This window comes from Balearica regulorum, chromosome 2, assembly GCF_011004875.1.
Source record: "Balearica regulorum gibbericeps isolate bBalReg1 chromosome 2, bBalReg1.pri, whole genome shotgun sequence".
Classification (NCBI taxonomy): domain Eukaryota; kingdom Metazoa; phylum Chordata; class Aves; order Gruiformes; family Gruidae; genus Balearica; species Balearica regulorum.
The window spans coordinates 32,108,563-32,135,783 of NC_046185.1; the positions used below are offsets into that span (position 1 = coordinate 32,108,563).

The 27,221-nt window shown below is 44.6% G+C and overlaps 1 long non-coding RNA gene across 1 annotated transcript in view; it reads left to right on the top strand.

Annotated features, from left to right (window-relative positions):
* The window catches only part of LOC142600342 (uncharacterized), an 87,201-nt gene that overhangs the window by 38,579 nt on the left and 21,401 nt on the right, over positions 1-27,221 (top strand). Inside the window, exon 2 of the long non-coding RNA XR_012833781.1 lies at positions 23,613-23,694. This is a non-coding gene — a long non-coding RNA (uncharacterized LOC142600342). The remainder of the gene's footprint in view (positions 1-23,612; positions 23,695-27,221) is intronic.

Genomic DNA, 27,221 nt, shown 5'->3' on the forward strand with positions numbered 1-27,221 from the left:
TCATGGACAAATCTGGACAATCTTGGGTCAGGTAAGAGTTACTCACTAATAAATGCTGTGCTGGAATAATCTCTTATAGTGAAACACTGCGCATTGTTTGCCAATAGTAGAGAATGACCCTTCGTGGTTTTCATCGTCTTTCCAGGCAAATACAACAGTTTGTCTGCCTGAGCCGTGTAAGTGGTTGCCTTGCCTGTTTGTGATTTAAAGTAAGGCAGTGAGGCTGATAGCACATTGGGGCAGCTCTATTGTCACCATCGTACAGAAGATACTCGGTCCAGCATTGTCTTTCCATTTAACAGAAAGCAACCGGCCAAGATAGACATATGGATGACTATGAACTACAAGTGACCCGAAGAAACTAAAAGGAGGGGCGCACAATGAAGCTGATTCTATATGAACTGTCTTTCAAAGACATATTTGAGATAGCCCTTGAAATAGATGACAGCTAATGAGTCCTGCTGAATCCATCACGATCATTTGAAGCTGCCAGGATGGGGCAAGGGATTGGAGCCATCTCCTGTAAAGTGAGCTCTGCTGTATTCGGCCACAATTTAGTTCTCTGTGGGTCTAGATGCTACAGTGTCTTCAACTTTGAGCTGTTATTAAAGTCCACCTTGAAATAAGGTCTGGCGCAGATTAGTTTTCCCTTCCCAGCTATGATAGTACAGTTTAGGATGACTACATAATTCTGGGGCTTGGATTTCTGCTCTACTGGCAGGAGCTATTCAAGAGGTTGATAATGATCTTTAAAGCTCTAGATGAGTAATGAACTGATTGCTATTAAGATTATCAGAAGGATCTGAGGAAAGAAAAGCAACTCTATGTCCAATGACAAGGCAGGGTTTTTGTTGTTATTTTGTTCTTAAAACCTAACCCCTTCTATCATAGGCAATCCTATCACAAGCTCACTCAGAAAGATTTTTTCCTCCAAAGGTGGAGTCAATGCACCTTCCTTGAGTGTCTGCCTTATTGCTGTGCAATGGCACAGGCAGCACCGTCAGGCTGTACAACACTGTCCTACGTCAAGTATCCAACTCAGCCCAAAACAGAGGCCTCCTCTGAACTTTCCGTTCTCTGAATCTCATTTCTAAACTGGTCCCTTATGCATGATGGAGGTCTCTTTGCCATTTGGGTGTCCTGCTTCCTACTGGGGAATAACGCCAGGTGGAGTGGGAGGTGAGGAGTCGCACCGTTTGCTGGAGGGGATGGCACTCAGTGGAGGGGGCGACGAGGATGGAAGAGGAGAGACAAGGGAGAGCAGTGGAAGAGTAAATGAGAAAACAAGGAAAAGGGGTAGAATAAGATAAAGAGGTAAAAGATAAAAGAAGATAAAGAGATAAAGCCTCAACTGTACAAATTACAGTTTATGGGTTTCTTTTGCCTGAAACTGGATTTTCTGCTGCTATGCCTGAAGAGTTATGGTAGTTTCTCTCTTTATGTGTTCTAGTATGAAATCACACTGTATGTGTACAGGTGAAAAGAATCATATTCAAGATTTCAGAGGATGGCTAACCAAGGCCTTGCAGTATGGTGTTCACATTCCCCTTTGTCTCCTGGACATACTCAATAGATGCATCCTATGGTCATGGTTTGCCTTTTCCATGGTCATTTCACGGAGATATCTCGTAGTCGTTCTGTTGTTGACTTCTGCATATGGATCTTGCTCCATCATTCCCAGCTGCTCAGGTGCCAGGTCACAGTTTTCTGTTTTAAAGTTTTTCAAGCTTTTGGCAGTCAACTTCCGCCCTCCCCCCGCCGGGTTATTGCAATTACTGTTACTACTGAATTGCGCAAAAGAAGGAAATGTGGATTTTTACTATGGAAAGAAGTTCCTTATTTTTCAAAAAGCATGTCTGAAGTGCTGTCATAGTCACTACTATTGGACTACACTAGACAGTGTGCTATTTTCAGTGTGATCTAGACAGAAAGACCTTAAGAAGGGCAGCTGTGCTGATGCCATAAAATGGACTCCGAGCCTTCTTGCTCAGGCCATATTACTTGGTTTAAATGTCCTGATTCCTTCATAACAGCCAGGGCACACTAAGCTGTGCTTCCCACATTGGGCAGACTAAGGTATATAATTAACCATACAGAATCATGTATGAAGAAAAAAAGACATCAGAGTACCTGTAACCCTTAGCAGATATAGGTAACATAAATTTGAAGAAAATATGTGTCATGCTGGGACCATGGTCACATCCAGAGCAAGTCAAAATCCACTGGAGTGGGGCAAACACAGTAGAGCAGACTGATAAATCTGGGCTGCTTTTCCCCTTTTGTATCTATCTCATCAGTCTCATTGTCTCAGCCAGTAAACACGACGATCTATGAAGAGCAGTGAAAACAACCATACAATTAACAGCCTTTTGATGACTTCTATTAAATCCTGGTTGTCAGTGCGCTTTAATGCCACTCCTACAAATGTAAGAGGTAAACCTTGGAGCAGCTAGAAGCTTGCCCCAAGGGCTGTGCTGGGATAAGATGGCACTCGACCACATGGCCACTAACCTGTGACCAAGGGTAGTCCTGACTTTGTGGACTCCCAGCAGTGACACACGCACTGGGGAGCTGGTGCACTGCTGAGGAGCATCCATGAAGCAGTACCGCAACAGAGGCCAATCCCCGCTGCAATTTCCTGGAAGATAAACAGGGTCAGCACTATTAAACTATGTTATTTCCAAAATGCCCCACTTAGCAGTTTGCTGAACAAGAAAATTGCAGCACTTGCCACAGCTCCAGATGGTGGCAGGCGCTTTAGCTCAAGCCTGATCGTCCTGTAGCCTGCTTCCCTGAAGAAACTGGAATCTCCCAGTTACCGCTGAACCTATCCAACCACATTTCAAAGAAGGGCTTGCAAAGAGTCAACACGCCTTATGAGTTTTCCATCAAGGTCATCTGCTGCATAGAACAGAGAGACCCAAAGTCACCTCCATCCCCAAGAGAAGGATGGTCGTCACTGGCAGCTCTCCTGCAGCAGCTGCAGAGCAGCCGGGGATGCGGCTGGGCCCAGGGAGACAGATGTGGGAGGGAGCTGGGGGGAAGGGTGTTGGTAGCATGGGAGTCTGCTGAGGATGAGAAGTTCAGCTTTCAGGATGCAAATCCACAGGAAAATCGGGATTCATCAGTTTGCTGCTTATAGAGAACTTTCTGAAGTTGTTCTCACCGAGTTTTCTCATCTTCAACGAAGGCTGAATTTTTGTCAGGAAAAAGTAGTGAAGACACTAAAAAGGCTTGGGACTGGAGTTAGTAATGTATCTGCTCCTAGTCATGGCCAAGGCTTTCTATACAGCCCTGAACAAGTCAGTTAATTTTTCGATGCCTCAGTTACCTAATTCATAAAATGGGAATAAAGATCTCTTTTATCACCAATTACCTTTGGTAGCTATAAATAAAATTTCCTAATCAGTCCCAAATATATAGTATCTGAAAAGCTTTTGATTACATTTTTACCCAAACTTTGTATTAGATTCCTACTTTTGGAAAATAATTTGCCTTTCTGTGTAGGTATTTAATGACATGTAATGTTGCTGTGATTGAGATAATGGCATTTAAGAAGGCAGCGATAAATAAAAACAGTTGCCTGACGAGGAAGATTAGTCCAGACCATATGATCAAAGCCAAGTCTTCTTTTTTGTTCAGAAGGAGATCCACTTCCTACTGAGATGCTGATGATAAGGCTCTCACCAAGGGAAGACTAGAGAAGAGAGCAGCCTTTGATTGCCAGAACCACCGCTGAGTGGGCCCTTAGGGGCCCTTAGGGCAGAGGAGATTTACCTAGCAGCTGCTTAAAGCTGATTCAGCCCTTCATGGGCATCACATGCAACTCCTGTGTCTCTGGACAAGCCCAGATGAGGTGCCATGGCCACCTCACTCTTCCTTTCCCCTTTCTCAGCTCAGTGCTTTCTCTGTGGTATCATTCCTCACAGAGTTTGTAAGTATTTTGCAGTGGCTACGTGGTACATAAGGTACACGGTGGTTGCAGTAAATGGTCCATCTATGTCTCCACCCTGTCTCCAGCAGTGAACATTGCTAGTGACATGGCCTTGAGCTGGTTGGCCTTTTTGACTTCATATTCATGGTACCACGAGTGACTATCAGATTTCTTTCCAGATAACACCCGAAGCAATGGCTTTAATATCTTACAATGTGGCATATAGGGAAAAACTCTTATTTTTTCTTTTCCCCAGCTTCCCTACCAGCCTTACCAAGTTCCTCTTTCAGAATTAAAACCTCTGCATTTGGGGGAACATGTGTCAGAGCACTTCTATATTCTGGCAGCTCCTTTTCCTTCCAGTGCTTTGCAGCTTAGCTTGCAAAACCAGCCCCGTTCCAAGACAAAGTTCAAAAGTGACCAACACGGTCAGGGCCAGTGCGGAGAAGTGTGCTTCCAAATAAAACCTGCTTATGTCTGGATGGCCCCAGATTCAGCCAGTGACCTTTCCTTCTCTGGTTAAGCCCTGTTTCCAAAAGGAATCTGTGCACCTCTAGGGCAATAGCCAGGAAGATAGAGGGTCTGTAGCTGCAAGGCGACAATGTGGCCGGTTCGCAGAAGTCCCTCGGGATGGCTGCTGGGGGGAGATGTCTTCACTTCCCAGCAGGGCCATCTTCTTTATTCACCTTTCAAACTCTTCACTCAGTGTGAGCAGCTTGTGCCTGGCAGGTAGGCTTTGTGGAGGATCCCCTGAGCTTTCAGGTTTGGCAGCATTTCTGAAAGGGTTCTGCTTACCTTTCCCCAGTAAAGCTTTGCCTCCCTCACTCCAGCCTGGAGCCCCTAAGGGCGGGTGCTCTCCCTGTGCCAGACTTCATCCTTCTCTGCCGGGCAGCTATGCAGGGATCTGCCGCTCCAATCTTAGAGCACTGAAAGAACAAGCTAAGGAGCTCCTTTGCTTTGGGAGAAAGAGATCCTCATGAATATTCCTGCTAACCCAAGGAAAAGTGAATATACATCCTTTGTCTGCCTCAAACCTTGTACCAGGCTCCCTCCACCTTCTCCCTCTTACCATGAAGCAGGGATTTCGGTGGACTGGAGCACTGCATTTTGGGCAGAGAGAGACCAGATCTGCCCCTTATTCCTGCCTCCTGGCCTGGGTAACCTTAGGACATGCAAACACGGCTTGGATTTTGTGGTTGTGCTCATAGGATAAGGACTGAACTGCGGCGTTAAGCTTCTCAATGCTCAAGGAACACTAAGCCCACTATAACTTGCATGGTGAAATGTTGTTTATGCAGAGGATTAACAGATCCCTCAGATAAATGTGTTTGTTTTGATTGCTTATCTGCCCTGGGGAGGACAGAGGAACAACCCACATGCTTTTACATCTAACTGTAACAGGCTTTTCAAAGAAAACTTCAGCAGTGTGTCTGGAGTTAGACTGTAAATATCCAGTTTTTGTTGAATTCACTTATATTACATGACATTTTCCTACTAGGCTTGTATTTTTTTTTCCTTGCCCGTAATATGATTGTAGGGTTTGGTTTTATTTTCTATTTTTCAGTAAAGCTACCCCAAGAGTTATCTACCTGTATATTCTGGCCGATAATTTTCATCACTGTTTTGGTGATGAGAGAGGAAAGAATTAATCCTAGGAGTCAGTTCAGGCTTTGCAGTCTCACTGCTCTTGTTTCTGGATACAGAGTCAGGCCGCATCTGCCAAAGACACCTGGCTTTCTGAGACTGGCATAGGTAGTCCCTGGCTCTCTGAAAGTACTTGATTTGGCTGTGTTTGGGGGTAAAACTGCTTTAACATCAGCCTGATTTATCTAGGTTCTTACTCCCCTTTGAATCTTATGCGTGGTACTACAGTTTCTGAGGATTTATCCCAAGTTATCTGGTGCCAAACAAAGCAGCTGGTCTGCAGCACACTGTGAGATACCTTGCCTTCCTCCGGCTGGCAAAGGGTCTCCAGTTCTTGCATGATCTTGCTCAGCTTCACAGGTCTGAGAAGCAACCAGAGCTCCTTGTGAAGGCAACAACACTCATCCATGATACAGGGGCAACTGTTGGAAGTACCAGGGACCTCCATGTCCCTGTGATGTTGGAGGATGGAGGGCAATGAGGAGACCAACAGAGCACATGGTCGAAGGCAGCCTTTTGTGTATCACACAAGTGAGCTGGGAGCCCTGCCTGGGAGCCCCAGGTCTGCGCTCACCAGCCGTGTGCGACGGCCGAGTGGTGGTGAGTTTCTGAGGCCATTGCTTCTGATGTTTGCCTCTGGGTTATCAATTCCCTGTATCCAGAATGTTTAATTTTAATCTGTCTAGATTGTGGACCTATCCAGTGACAACAACTTATGGTTCATTTTGTTTAAAAATGGAACATAATGGATGTGAATTTATTGAGTATTGGCACTAACTGTTTGTTTTAACCATGATACCGTAAATCTAAAAAGAATTGCATTGTTGTTTTAAATACTGAGATACATATAAATGGTTAAAACTTGATGATAGCTCACTCATGACATGCTTTTTATCTGAAATCGTTCTGTGCGGTCTTGGTGGTGAGCAGCTACAGTAACAGCATCTGCTTTAAAGCTTATCAGGATCTGATAATGTCTTTTTGCAAGGCCTGTGCCCCAAAGCAAGAGGATGTTTTTTAGCTTGTGTCCGTGGTCAGTTTGCCACAGGTGAGGAGGGACACAGTAGAAGTTGCTAGTGCAGGAGAGACATGTTTCCCAGGGGCTGCCCAGGCCCTCAGGTGCTGAGTGCTAGGAAGTGCACAGAGCCGGCGATGCTGGGTGCTGGTGATGTCGCATATTGGCAATGCTGGGTAGATGCTGGGTGCCAGCAGCAAAACCATCAGTCTGTGGCTGAGCAGTTCTGTCCATATCCAACAGAGGGTGGTGGCACACATATTCATCAGGCAGATCCTCCAAGTAACTTATTTAGGGTGAAAAATTCCACTGGCCTCTTTTGTTTTAAACATACCACAGATATGGCTGGAGAGACCATCTGATTACGTGCTCAGTGTAAAAGGATCTGGGTTTTTGTCCTCCTGCTGACATAACACAGGGTCCCTTCATTAATATGTTACTTGATGCTCTTTTCCTCTACTCTTTTCAGAAGGAGGTGTGATCTCATAGATATGACTAAAAAGAAGAAGAAAGAAACAGATGTGCGTGTGTCCATAATATGTGCTGTAGCCACTGCAGCAGTTTTCACATATGCTCTTTTCTCTATTTACTCAAAACTCTTTTCTCACCATTTGGTAACACCATCCTGCCCTACAAGTACCTAAATGCCTTGTTCTCACCTAGGAGGGGTGAGGGAAGGAGGCAACAAATGAATGAGGGAAGGTGGGGGCCCAGCTCCTGCCCATCCCTTCCTCCATCTCTCCCTTGGCCCCTGAGCCAACAGCTGTCATGATGCAGATGTCTGTGGCCCCAGGTACTCCCCATCTGGGAAGCAGCTATTAGGACACTGTGAATACAGGCAATATCTTTTTCTCACAGCTTTCAACACGTGATGGGAAAGGTCCTGGCTACCCTCTGCAGAGGCAGAAGCTGGGGTTGGACTCTAGCCATGACCAGGCATCACTAGCTCTGTCTACTGCATCTCTCTCCTGGCTGCACCCCTTCCCTTTCTCCTGCAGCTCAGATTAAAACAAGCCCATACCCGTATGCCCCTCCACCTGAACTAGCCTGGCTTCAGTAGCAGGGAGCTCAGTGTGGGCAGTGAAGCCCACTGGAGACGTGCAGCAGCCACTCCAGCAGCAGAGCTCTGATCGGTGTGGTTCAGCTCTGGCAAGTTTATGCCCCTGGCTGAAAGCCATTTCTGTGCGTGGGCAATGGGCCTGCCCTCAGCTGCGACACTGCGCCCTTCGAGTATAGGAGGTGCTCAGAGCCCTGAGGACCTTCAGCAACCTGCAGGTACCGAGATCACCTCTGACAGCACATGAGGCTTGTCAGCAGGACAGCAGCCAGTCATGGCAGGGGGGTTGTGAGGGGGATCTATAAGGTGGACTGCAGGCAGAGGGCTTTGAACCTCTATGTCACAGCCCAGAGGAGGAAAAGGGCCAGAAAGGAGTTGTCACCTTCTCGCCTACTTAGGGATATGAATAGCTGAGCTGTTCTGCAGGTGAGCTGCTTTGGGTGTCGGGCTTTTCTTTGTTCCCAGGAATGCTGCACAGCTCCCTGGGAGAAACCCTCCCACCTCTGAATTTCACAGTTTTAAATTCATGGGTCAGATAATCATCAGGAAGACCAGATGCTTGCTTGCCTTCCCCCATTTTCCCCACCTTGTCGCTGAGTTGAACCAGCGTGGGAAGCTGTATATGCTATTACAGCTGCTTATTTTTTTCTTTTTGTAATTTGTTCAAATAAGGAGCCAGCTGACTTTTTCATCTGCAGGCTTCATCCCCCTCTAGGCAAACGAAGTGAAATACAAAAGCTTGCTTTTCCCAGCTTGCTTTCCTTCCAGCTGAGCGTGCTGGTTCCCACCTTCCCCAGGGCTTGTATTCTGCATGGACCAGAGACCAAGAGCTGGCAACCTGTCAGGACAGGTCCGGTCCCACACCACAGATGATGATCACCAGCACTCACATACGTTGGTCTGCTCTAGACACCCTCTGTTACAGTTTATGCTCATTCTCAATATCTACCCCATCTTCAGACCTGGGCACAAGTAACCGAGGCCCGTGCTACACTCAAGAGGCTTCAGTTAATTTTTAGATGAATGCATCAACAACCAGTAATGGATAGGCAGCTTCACTGATATCATAAAAATGACATTTGTAAACTACAGACTTGCTATATCCATCTGTACAGGTATAAATCTGTTCACTGGGGCATAGTGACAGTGGTTCCAATTTACTGTGGGATCCAGCTGTGTGAAGGTCTTGGCCTTGCTGTAGCTGTGCGTAGGAGACCACCTAGATATAGGGAATCATCCAGCTGTATGGAATGGGAAGAAATAAATCATCGGATGCAAATGCTAGACACATCACTGCCCTGGGTGTTGTTTGCTGTTGAATCTACTAGGATCCAAATTCGCTCCTAGTATTGTGTTCTTGACTGGTTCTTGGGCATTTTTGAGGAATTCGCGTCAGCAGATTATCAACTACTCTCTTGCTGATAAACCTCAAGGTATAAATAAATAAATCGAGGTATAAATATCGATGCAGTTTGATTCCCGTGGCCTTATCTACTATAGAAACTTCTACCTTAGATGTAATATAACTTATCAGTTTAATCGTATTAGGCAACAGCCCTGGCATAGTAAATGAAGCTGATAACAGCAAAAAGGCACAAGCATGTGCTGATCTTGTTTTCAGAGTTGCAATAACCCGGCAGAATTACCTTTTAGAGATACAAACTGCTTCTATTAAATGACTGCCTGCCCACCCATTTGAGAGGAGACCAGGCTTTAGTTCGCAAACCATCAGGGACATGAATTGTATCTTCTCTCCGCCTCCAGCACAATAGAGCCCTATCAACGCTGCGGTTAGAAGAGCCTTCGAGCTGATTAGTCACACCACAACTTGGGCTTCTTCCATGTGAGCACTTAATTAGATTGAACTCTGCTAATTTAAGAGATAACAAGATAAGGTTAGCCCAGTTAAGTGTATGTGGTGGTTTTATCTTTTATCAGTGGTAGGCTTCCCTTGTCTTTTTCTCTTACAAGTGTTTAACTTGCAATTCCCCACAAGGTGTTATCAGCACTCACCTGAAGGAAAGGACCGGGGAGCTCCCATGCTGCACGGAGCCGGCAGCCCTGCAGAGTGGGAGAGGCAATGAGCACTTCGCAGGCCTTCAGAGGAGGACAATGGCCATTGTTTAAAGCCAGGTGGGGGCTCATTGCCGTATAAATTGTGTGCACACACACCCACACATCCACATACATATACATCTAGCTAGACCCAGTACTGCACTCCCTACACATAAAAGTAGAGAACATGTAACTGCTCCCGTATAAAATACACTGATGGTAAAATTATGATTAAGCCTGCCGTGTTTTAAATGATCCTAACTGGTTTCAATGGGAGTGACCTTCCAGGAAAAACTGTCAGTCCATCCATCCATCCACGTATAAATGTACATAGCCTCAAGGCAGATGTGCCTAACCTGAAGGTAATCTCTGTACAAGTTTCTCAGTAATTACAGCTGTGGAACTTGTTTGACTTGAAAGGTTTGTTGGTTTCATAATTTCTAACCTCAAACACCCCCAAATAATGACTCAGACCTCAAAACTGTTATTTAGGCTCTCCAAAATGTTAGAAACTTTTGGCCTTATTTGTTCTCATTTCTTTAAGCCTTTGATACCATGTTTCACACTCTTCATAGTCAAAATGATTCAATGGAAACTGAGATTCCCATCTAATCCGTTATTTCTAGGAGCCAGAGACATAATTGTAAAAAAAAAAAAAAAAAAAAAAAAGAGAGAGAGGGAGAAAGAGAGAGGTGTTATAAAGTCATAGGCTGGAGACACCAGAGCTGTGTATTTTGTAAAGTACCAGGGATTTCCAAGATAGGAACAATTGTGTTGTGTCCGAGTGTGTAGAAGCTTGCAGCTCTGAGTCACGTGAGGGCAGAGGAACTCACTGCTAGGATGCAGGTAGCTGCTCTGTTAAGCCAGGGAAGTGCTGACCCCAGAGTACCTGCTGTTTATGTTTGAACAATCCTGGAAACAGCCACCAAGATTTCCTCCAGAAGCTGGAGATGTGGAGATGCTCCCTGATGATCAGCTTCTCCTGGTTAGTGCTATGCAATTGGGATCCCATATCTGTTCTTCTGTGCTGGTGTTGAGATGAATGATCCAGCACTCAAGAAATCAGGACAAGCTGTAAGTGCTCATGACTACTGGTTATGATCTCATCACATCTGCCTGGACCTGCAGAGCTGCAGTAGGAAGAACAGCATTTCTATAAGCTCTGTTTGCATTTTAAAAGACCTGACTTCAACCTGCTCCATGGTTTGCAAGGCAGAAAGGTGAATAAGGATACAGGGCTCTGGTAGCACTGTTCCTGTGTCTAGAACAATAAAGAGGGAATGAATCAGCATAGAGGAGAGAAAAGCTATTCTTGCTTTGTTGTTCTTGTTATATTTATTCTCATTAGTATTACTATTATTAGTATTATCATCATATATTAATAGCATAGTATCATCATAATCACCACATAGTATAATATATTAACATATATTATTGCTATTATATTTTATTTACTTATTTATCCTGTTATTATATTATTATGCTATATTATAAGGTAATATTATTATATAATTAATATAATTATTATTATTAGTAGTAGTATTATGCAGAAAAAACATGTGCCTGAAAAAATTCCCCTCCTGGGAATGGCCACTTCAGGTCCAAGTATAGTGAGAAATGCATAAAGTATGCAGAGAAAATGTCCTTCCCTCTGTCATGCACTATCTTGTAATAATATTTTGGGGCTTCAAACATGGAGCATAGCCTCCCTTAATCCTGGTACTGAATAAATATTGACCAGAAATAGCCTCACCCCAGAAATGCCTACAGCTTGTGTCTAAGGCATGTCCTGCAGAGAGAGGATGTTGTTTTGAAAAGCTACCAGTATGTCTTTATTACAAGCACCACATTCAGCTGAATACTTGCAGTTTATTTTATTACAGTTTTGGAATTAGTTCAAGTTAGCCTTTCCAGTCTCTCGTCATGCTGTGATTCACACACGTCTCCCAGCTCATTTAGAAATTAGGCCTCTCTGAGGTCAGCCTATCTACAAAATTAGTCATCTGGGGAGTGTTGGCACCTCCGTAGTTGTGCATGACCTTCTGTGGATTATTGATATGTATGATATAGATGTAGCACCTCCAAGCTCATTTTGTCATGCTAAAGCTCACTACTTATTTCTACTTCATTCTGTCTTTCTGAGGTTAGAATGTGTAAAAATCCATAAATACTGTAATGATTCATTTTTCTCATCTTCATAGTTTCTTGAAGCTCTCATCTTTGTAGGTGTCCTGGTTTTTGGCTGGGATGAGTTAATTTTCACAGGAAGGTGGGAGGGGACATGGCCAGGATGGCTGACCCAAACTGGTCAAAGGGATATTCCATACCATGAGATCATGCTCAGTATATACAGGGGGCTGACTGAGGAGGAGGGGTCGCTGCTCAGGGACAGGCTGGGCATTGGGCTCTGGGGTGGTGAGGAAATTCCATTGTGTTGAATCGTACAATTGCATCGTGTTTAATATACCCGTTGTGTGTATTCTGTTATCAGTACTTCCCTCTCCCTTTGCTGTCCCAGTAAACTGTCCTTATCCCAACCCACGAGTTTTGCCTTTGTCTTTGCCATTCTCCTCCCCATCCCGCTGGGAGGTGGAAGGGGTGAGCAAGCGGCCGCGTGATGCTGAGCTGCTGGCTGGGGCTGAACCACAACAGTAGGCTTTTTCACATCTGGCAGGCTGAGGCCTTGACTCACAATCTGTCAATTTATCACCACCTGATGTGCATGATCTTCAGGTATGCTTCTCCCTTCCCCTTAAAATATAGGCGTTGAACTCTCTTTTACATATCTTTAAAGGGTTTTGATTTTAATCATTAGCAGATGCAGTGAGTGGTCATCTAGTATCCACATTTTGGGGATAACTTCAGTAATGTGTGTAACACTTTGTCACTATCACACTTCTCTAACAATAACCAGATATCATTCAGATAGTATTCTCTTTTTTGGCCACAGATCAGTTTAAAGGGGATCACGAGGTCCATGTTTGGCATTGGGGTGTTGTAGTTAAGGAGAAAAAAGGCAATGCTGTAAAGTGGCGGTGTTGGCCAAAATGAATGCTCCCCTTGCTCATCAATTTGTCTTCACCGAGTGGCATCATCACTGACGCAGCAGGCAGGGAGCATCGAGAAACAGCCACAACCTTTCTGTACATGCAGCAACATGCTACGCTGAGAATAAATATTTGTCATATCCTACAGGTCCTACTAAGCTGCAGATGAGAAGCAAATGAGTCTAGTTTCCAACAACAAAGAAATTAGTACTACAGCTAGTCTTTCCATATATTTATGTACCACATCCCCATGTAATTTTTATGACAGTTTCCAGCATGCTCCCCTGAAACATGAGAATGGGGGTCAATAAATATTAAATATTAACATAGGAACTGGGTACTAATGTCTGACCTTATCACTAGTCTAAAATTGGATATTTAATAAACATCATGAGACAGGGAAATCTTTTCTAATAGCATCATGAATCTTTAAAGTGTGGCTTCCCCCTGCTCCATTTCCTGCAATGAGCTCTCACCACGGCCTCTGCAAATATTTGTCTAAAGCTTGAACTTCATTCCAGGTCTCTTTAATCTTTTTAATATTGTTTGTAGCACAGTTTTCAGTGCGTTGTCTTCTTTAGATCCTCCTTTCTGCCTCTTCATTTCTTCTCTTTCTTCTCTTCTTCTTCTTCTCTTTTCCAGTTCTGTCTTTCCTTTTCCTTTTCTTCAGAAGGCCTTGCCCATCATCACTCAGGCTATCTTTTTATTTCCTAATCCACACTGAAGGACCAAGCCAATACAGGGCTTGCTCACTGCTGTGCGCTCTACATGTCCACACTGTTCACTGCAGGATGCCTATAGCTCGGTCCTCTATGGCCACACTTATGAGGGCAAGCCAACTGTGAGCTGCCTACACATGCAGTGATCCTTCTGATATGCAACACCAGCGCTTTTCTAAAAGAGACTTCCTAACTTGTCTGCCAGATGTTGGGCTTAGAATGGCATTGGAAAAGATCAGGTGAGGGGAAAATTTGTCGGACACAGTAGCTATATCATCAAGAGAAAACCAGCAGTTTCTGGGCCCTGGAGCATGACTGTCTGCACCATTTCACTGGGAGCATGGTGCAGGTATGGTTTGGCCCAGACCAGTTTGTGCTGTCCCAAGCAGTTCCTGGGAGCAGATCAGGAACTGGTGCAAATCCCCGGCAAGCATTTTCCCTGTGGCTACTCTGATCTGGATAAGATCTCTGTCTGGATAAGAGATAACAGCATGGAGGTAAGTGATCCTGCACAGCTAGACAGTTCCTGACATGTTTAATATACCAGTATAGCTGTAACCAGCATTCCCAACCTAGGATGCCCTTCAAATGGGCAGGCACTTAGCTTTTGCAAAAATATTCCCCACACCCCTCCCCCCTGAGCGGGGCTTGTGTTAGCTTCTAAGTAATAGGTTTGTATCCAAGCAGCACGGACAGGACATGAGCTTAGGCTCAAATGCTAGCTTTGGACTACTGCAGAGTACAGTGTGGCTCTTTCTGTCTTCTCCTTCCTTTGAATGTTCCCTCCATGTTCCCTTTCTGACAATTTTCTGCATGTTTCACTACCAAGTTAATCTTGAAGTAGAATAAAACAGATGTGGTGAGACATGGTTCTGGTGAAGACTTGAAATGATAGGCAGTGACAGCACCATTTTTCTGCAAACCTGCATGAATGCCACAGGCTCAGCACATAACATGAGACATCCATGATCAGGAGTGTGTGGCCCCTACTGCTACTGATAACCTTATGGGGGTAGATCAACTCTTGGAGCTGCTGTAATGGAGAGTTATGCAATAAATTGACGTGCCTGAGGTATGGAATGCCGTTCAGAGGAACCTGGACAAGTTCAGTAGTGGGCCCATGTGAACCTCATGAGGTTCAACAAGGCCAAGTGCAAGGTCCTGCACATGGGTCAGGGCAATCCCTGGTATCAGTACAGGCTGGGGCATGAAGGGATTGAGAGCAGCCCTGCGGAGAAGGACTTGGGCGTACTGGTTGATGAAAAGCTCAACACCAGCTGGCAACATGCACTCACAGCCCAGAAAGCCAATCGTGTCCTGGGCTGCATCAAAAGCAGCGTGGCCAGCAGGTCGAGGGAGGTGATTCTTCCCCTTTCCTCCTCTCTGGTGAGACCCCACCTGGAGTACTGCATCCAGCTCTGGGAGCCCCACTACAAGAAAGACATGGAGGTGTTGGAGTGAGTCTAGGGGAGGGCTACAAAAATGATCAGAGGGCTGGGGCACCTCTCCTATAAGGAAAGGCTGAGAGAGTTGGGGTTGTTCAGCCTGGAGAAGAGAAGGCTCAGGGGAGATCCACAATGCCTTGGAAAGCTTGGGTTTCCTTTTTGCTAGTTGGTGGAGACATAGCTGGTTTTGTTCCTAAAACTGGATGTCTTCTTCAAGTCCCTTGACCTTAATTTGTTTCATGGCAAAACTGGCTTTCAGAAGAATTTGGACTATTTTTTTCCCTTTCTCAGAGACTTCTTCTGCTGTGATGTCATCAATGTATTGCAGGTGGTCTGGAGCTTCACCCCATTCCAGTGCAGTCTGGATCAGTCCATGGCAAATGGTGGGGCTGTGTTTCTACCCCAGGGGCAGTCAATTCCAGGTATACTGGACGCCCCTCCAAGTGTAGACAAACTGTGGCCTGCACTCTGCTGCCAAAGGGATTGAGAAAAACTCATTTGCAATTATCAGTCGTGGCGTACCACTTGGCTGCCTTTGACTCCAATTCGTATTGAAGTTCCAGCATGTCCGGCACAGCAGCACTCAGCAGCAGTGTGACTTCATTCAGACCATGACAGTCTACTGTCAGCCTCTGCTCTCCATTAGACTTTTGCGCTGGCCATATGGGACTGTTAAAGTGTGAGTGAGTTCTGCTGATCACTCCCTGACTCTCCAATTGATGAATCAGCTTATGGATGGGAACCAGGGAGTCTCGGTTGGTGCAGTATTGCTGCTGGTGCAATATACAAAGAACATACAAAGTTACACCGCCTGGAGCCCATTGCCCAGCCTGTCCCTGAGCAGCGACCCCCTCCTCCTCAGCCAGCTCCCCCCTTATATCCAGAGCATGACATCATAGTATCAAATATCCCTTCGGCTAGTTTGGGTCAGCTATCCTGGCTGTGTCCTCTCCCAGCTTCTTGTGAAAATTAAGTCAATCCTAGGAGTTAATTAACTCCATACCAGGACATACCAGGACATATAGGCTCAACCATAAATAGCTTTACCTTCAAGTTTCCAAGTCATCTTTATAGCCTTGGGTTATTAGGGCACCACATGGGAGCACAGTTAGAGTCTTGCTTGGCTAGTCACTTTACTGCTTCTCTCAAAAATACCAGCTTCTGGAGTGGGGATCATGCTACTCCTTGCATCACCTCCTTTTCTGATGCCCTCTGAGTGGCTCTGGGTGGAAACACAATGCAGAAATGCAGGGCAAGGGAGAAGACGAGGTCCAGTGTGCTCATTCCTGAGGCAAGAGCGTGTGCTTGCATTTGTGTCAGCATTTGCGCTGACATTGACACAGTGCTGTGACAGTCACAGTGACTCTGGAGCAGGACTGCACGTAGGCCAAGGTGTCAGCTGGTCATGCACGGTGCAAAAGCCATGTGGGAAGGCAACAGGAGAACTGCTAAAATAAACATGACCAGAGAAGGATTATTGCAGCATGAAACCTTTGTGGCTGATTTTATCAGGGGAAGACCACAGCAGTAATCTAGTTATATCCCAGGAAGGAAGCATGTCACGTGCAAGCAGATCTTTATGCACAGAGGCAACCAGCTCAGAGTGGGTAATGCATATGTGTAAATACCTCCTTAAAATTTAGGCCACTGCAAGCCCACCTGGCCATCTACCTCAAAAATGTTCAGAACGTAGTTCTAAAAATACCACATGTAGTTCTTGTGGGATAAACTGAAGTTAAAACTTCCATTATGTTCTTGTAAATGGACTCAACTTTAGTGAGATGAGCACCAGTCCACTGAAAGAAAGGCAAGTCAGTCCCTTCTTTGCTCCTAAGGCTGAATAAAGACTGGAGACACATTCACACACCCTACTATTTAAAATAGAACTGTACATAAACTGTGGAGTTTGAGCAAGGGAAATGAGATCAGTAGCAGTTGTCAGGTATGAGTCATCCCTTCACAGTTTTTTGGACCACGGGAGTGAGCAGCATGTTCCAAGCAATATGCTTACTGGAGTAAAAAATTCGCTCACCACAACCTATTTACATCAAACAAAGTTATTGTGGCTACGGCCTCCAGGGAAAAACTGAGCTGAATCCATAATGGAACTTTTGATAGCAAATAGAAGTAAATAGAAAGAGTGGGAGGAAAACTAATGTAATGAATATGGTTTATTTAAATATTTATAGAATAAATCTTGCTCCAGTATGCATTCAGTGTAACTGAAAGCAAAATCTGGCTCTCCCCTGTTTAAAATACAAGGTGGTAATATTTAATTTAAACCTAAAATGCTTATTATTACATGCTGTAAGATTACATTGCATTATCTAACTTCTAGATGGCTGGCTTCTTTTGTGAGATCCAGAATGCAGAGCTAAGCACCCAAGCTTCCTTTGTGGTGTACCAGGAAAGAAGTAGAGGGATGCAGAAAGAAGAAGAAACTGTATACTCTTTTTTTTTTTCCTTTTTTTTTTTTTTTTTTTTGTCAGCTGCAATTTGTTGTGAACCTGCATCTTCATTGTTCCTACACATCACACAGGGCAAACTTTGCTTCATTTAGTCTAAATTTAATCTATTTCAAGCAGTCTTTTGTCTTACCAACATTCGTGTTTTAGTTGAGGAATGTGCTTTTGAAACAAATTGTCCAGTTGTCCCCACTTACTGCATCTGGTGTGGAATGCTTGGAATCTGTTCACCAGACTCCTTTCAAATTAAATTAAACCATGAGATGTGCTCCAGGAGCACGTCTGATGTGCTCGAACCACACATGCATATTCAATCCATTGGACCAGATGAGAGCTCATCTTAAGTAACTCTCCTAAAAGGCACCTAATGTAGATGTCAAGTTTTCAGAACGAACTGTTTCACTCTGCCGTTCCGCCCCTATTATGCTGCATTACTCGTGATGTAGACAGAGCCCTTTTCTCAGGTCATTGCAGGCTGCTTGGACTGAAATTTTTTTCTGCGGCCTATTTACCATTGGCCTACAGCTAGCTCTCACCTTCACCAGCATTTAACTGCCTCTTCAGAAATCATCAAATGGCTGTACAAAAAAAAAAAAAAATACATCTGTCTCTGTAAAGTGCAAATCAAATACTAGCAAATAGCTGAAAGGTAGTAAATAAAAAGTCTCCTGGCTATGGAAAAGACAGTGAGAATCAGCACTTTATTTATTGGTAAGAAAAAATATCTTTCTCCGCTCTTGTGAGACCCCACCTGGAGTACTGCATCCAGCTCTGGGGGCCCCAGTACAGGAGAGACATGGAGCTGTTGGAGCGAGTCCAGAGGAGGGCCATGAAGCTGATCGGAGGGCTGGAGCACCTCTGCTATGAGGACAGGCTGAGAGAGTTGGGATTGTTCAGCCTGGAGAAAAGGAGGCTCCAGGGAGATCTAATTGCGGCTTATCAGTACCTGAAGGGGCCTACAGGAAAGATGGTGAGGGACTGTTTATGAGGGAGTGTAGTGACAGGACAAGGAAGAATAGGTTTAAGCTGAAGGAGGGTCGATTTAGATTAGATGTTAGAAAGAAATTCTTTACTGTTAGAGTGGCGAGATAACTGGAACAGGTTGCCCAGAGAGGTTGTGGAGGCCCCATCCCTGGAAGTGTTTAAGACCAGGTTGGATGAGGCTTTGGGCAACATGGTCTAGTGGAGGGTGTCCCTGCCCATGGCCAGGGGGGTTGGAACTAGATGATCTTTAAGGTCCCTTCCAACCCAAACCATTCTGTAATTCTATGATCTTAAAAAGTTTAATATGCATCTGCTTCATTTCCCTTTAACCGCATAGTCACTGACACTTTGAACTCTCCCAGCAATCTGTGAACACAGGAATACATGGGAGAGCAGATTTCTGGCAAATCCCAACTACCTTGCATCAGTGTGGTCAGGCCTTTATTAGATACCTGGATATGAACAGCAATATCAATATACTGCATAACCAAATGCCTCTGTTTAGCTCAGAGAAAAAGAGTTACATACATAGGCAACTTGGGTCTCAAGGTGTTCCTATCACCCAGCTTGGTGGGTCGCTCCTCCTCTCCCTGGCCCAGCTATCATTTCCTGCATGGAGAACTGTGCTCCGTGAGAGGGAGCGGGAATGCGAGGCATGCTCAGAGCAGATGGCATCCCTTGCGCAGGTATGTCTGTGAAGAACCTGGTTACTCAAACTCAGGTACTTCAGCAGTAGGTACATGCCAAGTGCTCTCCACTGTCAAGGCAAAGCTACACCATGGCATGCTCTGAAGCAGCACTTCAGGTGTTTGTGACAGGATAAAGTAGGAAAGGAAATGGAAGTAACTCCTGAAATTAGGAATTTCCTGGGTTAGGTGGAACTATGAAGGTGGAGCTATGGAGGTGGAGCAGATTGCAATGAATATAATTTTAACACTTGAAGTTTCAAAACCAAAGGAACCTCTTTGAACTCACTGCATGTGAAGAACAACACAGGAGGAAGTACAGAATAATTAGTGTGCAGCAATACATACTTCTGCTTATTTCACAATAATTTTCCACTGTAAACTTTCTCCTGAGTCTTGTTGGATCTAGCCCTTAGTTACCATTCACATAAGTGATTAAAAGTATATCTTACTACTCTAATAGGGGCTATTTCAATCTGAAATCAAATAGCCTTCTATAGACAAAAGGCAGAGACCTCATTAAAAATAGTGCATAATCTCTGTAGGGTTTCTCCAAGTTAAGTGGAAAGAGAAAAACAGCCTTTGAAGGCTGTGATAGCTAAGAAGAGTAGGAACTTACATAATATATGGCATGAAAGAGTATCAGGAACTAAAACCTGGTCTGATGGAAGGAGTTGCAAATGCTGAGGAAAGCAGGTTGGCTGTTGGAAGTATATTCGAGGCTGGAAGCCAGGAAAAATAAGAAAAAGTAATGGCGAGAGTTGCCCTGGGACGGATCTCCTGGAGACAGAAAATTTGGGCAAGCAGAGCTGAGAGAAAAAGCAGTCTTGGAAAGACTGAGCAACACAACTGTGTGCTGTTCATTTCCAGGTTGTTTTGGGGACGCAGGCATCCATGCACTTCCCTGTAAACAAACAGGACTGAACAACAAAGAATAACCTTGCTCATACAATAATTTTCTCCTCCTGCTAGAAATAAACACACAGTGCCATTGAATATGGGCTGACGGAAACAAAAAGTCATATAATAGGAGCACGTTGGAAAGCTGACTCCTGCTGTATCAGCCATATGTTGTATCTGACCCCTCATGCACAGGAATCCAGGTGGAGCTGGGTCCCCTAGCAGACATGTCTGGGAAGTCACCAACCCACCTCTAAGCAGCATCTTGGCTCTGAAACTGGTGGCTTCTGATTGTATATCCAGGTCCAGGTTTGCCTTCAGTGACAAGCCAAGCAGCAAGGTCTGAGACAGCTGTACTGCAGTTACAAGGTCAACTGCTGAGCACCCTGCCCATTGCTTCTGAAATCTGCTACCTTGCAAGCTAAGTGTGTGTTTCTACAGAGTGTCATTGATCTAAATGAAGATCTCAGTTTTAAAGCCTTGGACCAAAGCCAACAAAGAAGCTTTCTGTGAGAACAATCCTCCCTGTAGCTCCTTGTGAAGGGCATATTTCCCTGGGCAGGCAGGATGCTGGAGGTGTAGTCCTTCTAAATGTTACTTTCAGCAATGGTGGGAGATACACAGAATTTCCTGTTGAAAGTTGAGTTTGTTTGGGTTGGTTTGTCAGGGTGCATGACATTTAGCATATTTTACAACGGCCTTTTACAACAGAAGGGTGGGAACAGAAATCTAGCTAATTTAGGAGTAAGCTTGCTGAATTTGTGCAGGGACTTACATGACGTGGTGGCTATGATAGCAGGGGGCTGGACTCAGCCTGTTTATAGCATCCCCCACGATCCTCCTGCTGCAGTGCGTTTGAGGCTAAGTTTTCTGACAGTCTACATGGTCTTGACCTTTAAGAATACTTGAAGGTCACTATTTTTAGGTGCTACGGTACACCTATTGCTCTTCATGGCACAGGCAGGAAGCTAGGCTCTCACCCAGATGTAACCTTGTTACTTCGCGAGCAACAGGATACACTAACAATATGGTAGGGGCCAAGGGGGTCTCCCTGCACATTGCAGGAGAACCTCACCCCAAAGTCATCATGGAAAAGCTGTAAGATGTGGTCCACTCTGAAGTCCTGTGCACTGAGAAGCAGAAAACTGTCCAGTGCAACTCACTGTAGCTCATCTGCAATGTCTGTAGCTCATACTTCCTCCATGGCTCTCAAACGCTATATGCCTTTCCTTGCTTAAAAACTCCAACACTGATAACTGAGCTCCAAAATGTTGTTTCCCAGACAGATGGCCGCTAGACAGATTTGGGTTGTGTTAGTGCTTGGTGATGGCACCAACCAGCTAGTTCCCCTAGATGATGAGCGCTGTATGCTTACGTAGGCTTAATACCACTTTGTTCCTCTGCATCTACCATACATGCTGAGGCTTGTGCCTGCTCAGCTGTTTGCCCCACTGCCTCTTCCTGTTGCCTACCCAGCACGGGAGGCAGGCCTGGCTTGCCCCTTATTTTTGTATGGGCACTAGCACAGCTGTGAACCAGCATTCTCGAGTGCACTGGGCACAGGCAAAGGAAATCTCAGCAGAAGGGCTCTTGACTTGCCTACAAGTCCATGGCCCAGCCATGGCCCATTGGCTCAGCAGTCTCTGCCTCCCACCAGGGCCCATCCTTGGCTGCCTCTCAGCTTTAGTCCCTGCAAAGCTTCAGTCCCCTGAGCCTTCATTCCTGCACAATCAGCTTTTGAAAGCAGGTAGCAAGGCTGGCACTGCATCCTTTCAGGTGGGCTTCCAAGGACAGCAGCTGTGGCTTGAGCACAGTCTGCCAAGCAAGTGGTCAAGGCAGAAAGGGACCAGTCGGGACAGTTGCGCTGTTGTCCTCATGCCTGCCAAGGTGACACACTGCCTGCCAGCCTGCTGCCAGTTCCCTGTCACTGCCAGCCCAGCCAGTATTACTGCCACAGGGCACCCACTCCTTGCTGCATATTCACTCACTCTTGTATGGAGGTATCTGTAATGCGCTCACACTGTGGTCTCTTTGGCCCAAGTCTTCTGTGCTTAGAAAAGAAAAAAATCTCTTTGAGCACCCTTGGGAGCATTTATCCAGAACTGGAGGTGATGAGGGGGAACTGTGTCATACCAAAGCTGTTCTGCAAACATTCCTGTTCCTGTACATACCTGTACTGCATGCCTGAGATAAGACCTTGTCCCATACGGGAAATCTGGAGCTTTCTGATCTGTAAAGACTCTGGTTTAAGCCAAATCTCTGAGGTGGATGCCCTCTGTAGCTTACATGTAGGTCAACACAAATGCCTTCAGGTTTTGAGGTTACTGCACTGGAAGGCTGCTAATCTAGATAGCTAGCTACTTGCCAGTATGAGGGAGCTCCTTTTCCCCCCCATATTCCTGTAAGGACTTAGTGGATATTGCCAACCCTTGCATCACTCCATGTGTATGGTATGAATAAGTCAGAGTGGTGGAGGAGAGGATACTAGAAGGGCCTTGCAGGGCAGCTTGCAAAGACTTACAAGAAAAGTGTCATGACAAAGAGCATGGGATGTGCCCAGGATCTGCATCAGGTGCCTAAGTTCAGCACTTCTTCATGTGGCACCCAAAGGGGCACCCTCAGGTTTGACCTACCAGAGCACTATAGATATGAGTCATGATTCCTCACAACACTATTCATCAGCAAGAAGACTCCGTAGGTGCACTTTCATTCAGTGTGCCAAGTTATTGCTCTGCAGAACTATCAAGATCTTGGCATTCAGAAAACATGAAGAAAATTAAAGCCTTGTTTTTGACGGTTGGACTTGATCTTAGAGGTCTTTCCCAACCTTAAAGATTCTAAATACAGGCCAAAGCTATACATGCTAGATAGTCACATAGCTCTGGTTGTTTCAGGGGTGACTGTGCAAGTTGTATCCTGGGTAATAGCTGTCTTGACAAGCCCCAGAAAAATATATTTTAGTTTCAGATTCAGCAAACTGTTAATGACATAATTCAGTCATAATAAAATAACATGCCCTAAAGGAATATGGCTGCTTGTTCATTTTGAGTAGAATGCTAAATATAACCCTTGTCATTTGGCCATGAGTAGGTTATCTTGGGAAAACGCCGGCTGTTTCAAAGAAAATTAAGTCAGCCCACATGATATATACCTTTCAGTGAGATAAATCAGGTTTAACCTGGGACGTTTTGCCTGGGTCTAGTCTAGGGTAGTCCTTCTCAAGACCTGATGTTCATTTTCCTATAGATGTGTCCAAGGCAACTATGTCCAGACTTCTCTTTCCTGTCAACTGTATTCGTGTAGTTACAGCCCTAAAAGCCAGACTTCTGTCAGGTGTACATCAGCTGGGTCAAACTCTTACGGTCAGACCTTGCCATGGTGACTTTAAACTTTGTGCTTTACTCACCCAGACAGTGTAAGTCCAACAGGGGAGAGTGCTTAGTAACAAACTCACACCTGCTAGAAGTGGGACGGGCTCTTAACACTCATGGCACAACACAGTCCAAGACAGCTCACCACCTGGAAGGGGGACAAATGAAATGAGGGTTGGAGAAGAAGGGAGGACACACACATTCAAGTAGGATGTTCCTCTTCCACATAAATGAGCTCTGAGGAAACAGATCTGTTTGAGCATAGCTGATGGAAGTCCTGTTTCCCACAGAATCCTCTGTGGAGACCCACTGACCCTTCAGATGTCATCCTCAAGGACAATGATAGTGTTCACTGCTCCATAAAGGTCTCTGGTATGTACAGCAATAAATCTTCTGTTTATAACAAAAATTAAGTCAATTTTTAACATCCTGCTTAATGGTACATTTATGGCAAAAAGAATGACCGTGGCAGAGAATATAAAATGCTGTATTTAGTGACAGAATTGCCTGTCAGTTGGAGGTCTCTGGGTAATGAAACCTTTAGACTCTCATCCCTCAGGAAAATGGGCAGTTGTATCAAGCCTGCAGGCAACAAGTGGTGACAAGACTGGCTCTTGGCAGGCGTGCCTGGAGGGAGACCTAGCTCTTCCAGCAGCTTTGCATCTCTGGCTTAGGAATGAGGAGAGAAGGAGAGGGGAAATTCTGCCCATCCTACCAGAAAGTGGTGACACCATGGCTGTGACACCATTTGCTTCAAAAAGGGATAGAAAGCAAAGCTGTAGGGACATCTGAGGCTGTGGATACAACTCCCTCACTATTGGTGACTGGTATATCAGTTTTACCAGAAAGAGATACAAGCTTTACCTGAAATCCATAAAAGTCACAAATTATCATTGGCTGCACTGGAGGAAAATCCCTTCTTGAGCAGTAGTTTGTAACTCGCATATACCATGCAATGAGTAAAGACAGAAAAAGGAGCTGTGAGTTGCAGGTAATGCTGAAATTCCAATTAATAAGCAAGATAAGGAGGCTTAAAATGCACTTTCATTGAAAAAGAAAAATCCTGATTCGCAGTTTCATGGTTAGCCAGTTTGAGTGACAACAGTGACGAGAACAGATTGAATATAAATGGAATATAACCAGCAGTAACATTTGAAATGACTTATAAAAATGGGATCAGGAAGTACAGAAGGGCAAAAGCTCACTACTTTCCTGATGATGTATTGCTACCATGTAAAATGGGGTTTAACCACCAAAAAATGTCAAGCGTGTAAAGCACAGGCAAGCCTTCTGTTGAATTGTCAGCTGAAACAAAGGTCTCATTTAGGCAGAAAGAACCTCTGTCAAAACAAATGCGTACAGTTTTACCTATCTTTCTGGACATCTTTAATGGCCACTCATTCCTAAACATAGGCCAGGAGTCTGTGTGTAACACAAGGAAAACTGCATTCACTAGAAAGCATCAGTTTGTCAAACCTGCCATTCTGAAGGCATGAGAGAGAAGATGCCTTCTCCTCCTGTAACTTTAGAGGTGACACATTGACTAAGTAATCTAGGTCCAGCTACCGTGTCACTGTCTGGGATGGTGAAGGATCCTCACTGCTGAAGTCACTCACAAGCTAGAATTCTGCTTGTGCTTTGGTATCCGTGGAGAGTGTCATCCTACAGCTGTGAGGGTCATTTAGACCAACCTGATGGAAATGCTGCCTCCTCCAGTTCTGAGGCTTTACATAGCTCAGCTCCAGATATTTCAGCTTTATTTAGAGGCAAATAGGAGGAACCTCATCAGAGTTTACTTAGAACAGTTGTGGTCATCTGCACCTCCTGCCTTACCGCCTATGAAACAATTCAACATAAACACTATAGCCTTTGGGGTGAAAAAAGAGCATTATTCAAGGCCCTGGTGCTGATCCTTGCCACCTTCGCATAATGAAGCCCTGTCTCCTCCCTGTTCATGTAAAGTCTTATTTCATACGCAGCTGTGACAATTGTGAAAGTTTGTCGCAGGAATTCCGGGCAGAAAGCCCAAGCAAAGAGTCATTTTGGGGCTGTCCTGCCTGCTCCCCAGGAGTGTGCATAGAGTCCACTTCTAGCTCTGCAGCTCTGGGCAGGCTGCGAAGGAACCTGCTCTGTGGCCACTCCTCCCTCTCCTCACCTGCAGCAGGACCTGAGGGCTCTCGCCTACCTCTCCAAGGTGTAACTCTCACCTAGGAAATATTAACAGAATTAAAATGTTAAAACAGAATGGAAGGAAATGCAGGGCAGCTAGCACTGTCCATATCTACTGTCCAAAAGCAGTTCATAGAATCATAGAATGTCCTGAGTTGGAAGGGACCCATAAGGATCATCGAGTCCAACTCCTGGCTCCACACAGGACCAGCCAAATCAGAGCATATGACTGAGAGCGTTGTCCAGACGCTTCTTGAACTCAGTCAAGCTCGGTGGTGTGACCACTTCCCTGGGGAGCCTGTTCCAGTGCCCCACCACCCTCTTGGTGAAGAACCTTTTCCTGATATCCAACCTAAATTGATTCTTAAACCTAAGTTGAATCTACAACCCTTAAAACCCAAGAAGCACAGAAAACACAGCCACTCAATAATAATGTATTTTCAAAACATTCTGATGCACGTTCAATAAATGTCAGCTGCACAATGAAGAGGTGCAGTGCTACGTATTTGTAGTTAGACTTGGAAGTGAAGTAAAATCTAATCATTATTACTCCAGAGAGGGGAGTTTTACTGACATACTCCTTTTGACTTACCACAAGGGCTGAAAAATGGAAAGATAACTGAGGACCGCCCAGAAAATCCTCCAGACACAGTAAAAGTGAAACAGATTATTTGGGCACAGCATTTCAACTGATTTTTAATCTAATTATTTTTTCTTTAAACTGCCAGCAATAAAATGTGCAGCTGGGCTCTGAGAACCAAAGATCAAGAAGAACCTTGGAACAATAACGTGATGATAAATAGAGTAGAAAGGGACAATAAATCACAATAGATTAACAGCAAGAATAATGCCTGGGACATAGCGATTATCAAATTATGTAAAGTCATTTGCTATGAAGCAATTACCTTCAACAGTATTTCTGATTATCGCAGTATGTGGGCAGCTCTATTGATTCAAGATACGTCTATAATGTTGGGAGCTAAAAAAAGTGTTTCCATGCATTGGGAATGTGAATTCTGTTAATGCATTACTAGCAAATATTGTGCGGAATATGGGACAAAGCAACAAGAACATTGACAAATGCCAGGGCCAGGGTTACTATGACACTGTTACATTGTACAACAATGCTGAGGAATATGCTGACCATGCTGTTTAATTTATTTCCTCTTGTTCCCTTAGCTTTAGTCTTAGGCTTGTTACTGTCTTTACTTGTATGATTTTAAATTGTTCTCTTTTAGGTAGAAATTTTAGAGAGGAATCTCTGCACTTCTATATTTGTGAAATGTTAACCTGTGCTGAAAAAAATGACTGCCTCCTCATAAAAAGTTGCTATAAAGCAACTGTTTGCCAAAAGGAAAAAAAAATAATTGCTTAAATGCAAAGCATGATTTATTATCACTCATGAAAAACTTACCAAGTTACCTGATTATGTGAGAACATTAGCTGACAGGAGATAAAAAAAAAAAAAAAAAAAAAAAAAAAAAGATGTTTTATGGTACCCAGGTTAAGCACAAAAAAGATGAATCTTAATGTGCTCACCTGGTTTGCCCTTCTTCCCTTTGGTACAATATCTGCTGTAATGAATGGGAAGAATTTGCAGAGAATTTGCAGGCATTCTGCTAGATGCAGGAAGACTTGCCTCAAATCTGGGTCTACCATTGACATGTTTATCACTGTTATGGTACTGGTGGGGATGTGGACAAATAATATACGTACTAAATGTGGTGAGG